Source organism: Alligator sinensis, unplaced genomic scaffold (genome assembly GCF_000455745.1).
Source record: "Alligator sinensis unplaced genomic scaffold, ASM45574v1 scaffold1457_1, whole genome shotgun sequence".
NCBI lineage: Eukaryota > Metazoa > Chordata > Crocodylia > Alligatoridae > Alligator > Alligator sinensis.
In genome coordinates, this window is record NW_005842845.1 from 632,186 (window position 1) to 632,490 (window position 305).

Genomic DNA, 305 nt, shown 5'->3' on the forward strand with positions numbered 1-305 from the left:
CGAGCCGGTTTAGGGTCAGCGCTCCTGGCAGGGGTCGGGCCCTCCCTGCTGCAGCTGCCCAGCCAGAAGTCCCCTGGGCGCTTTGGCACGGGGCCCTGCTCTGCTGGGTCCATACAGCTGCGTCCTGACTCCCTGCCCCTCATCCCGGGCCGGCCGCCCCCACGCGTGCGGGGAAGGGGAAGGGAGGGACCCTCGGGGCGGGCGGGGAGCGGTGTGTGCGAACGTTCCACGGCAGTGACGTTTTGGAACGTTCCCATTGTGACGTGTCCGGCCCGCACCCCCGGGGATCCCCCGGGCGCGGGGCA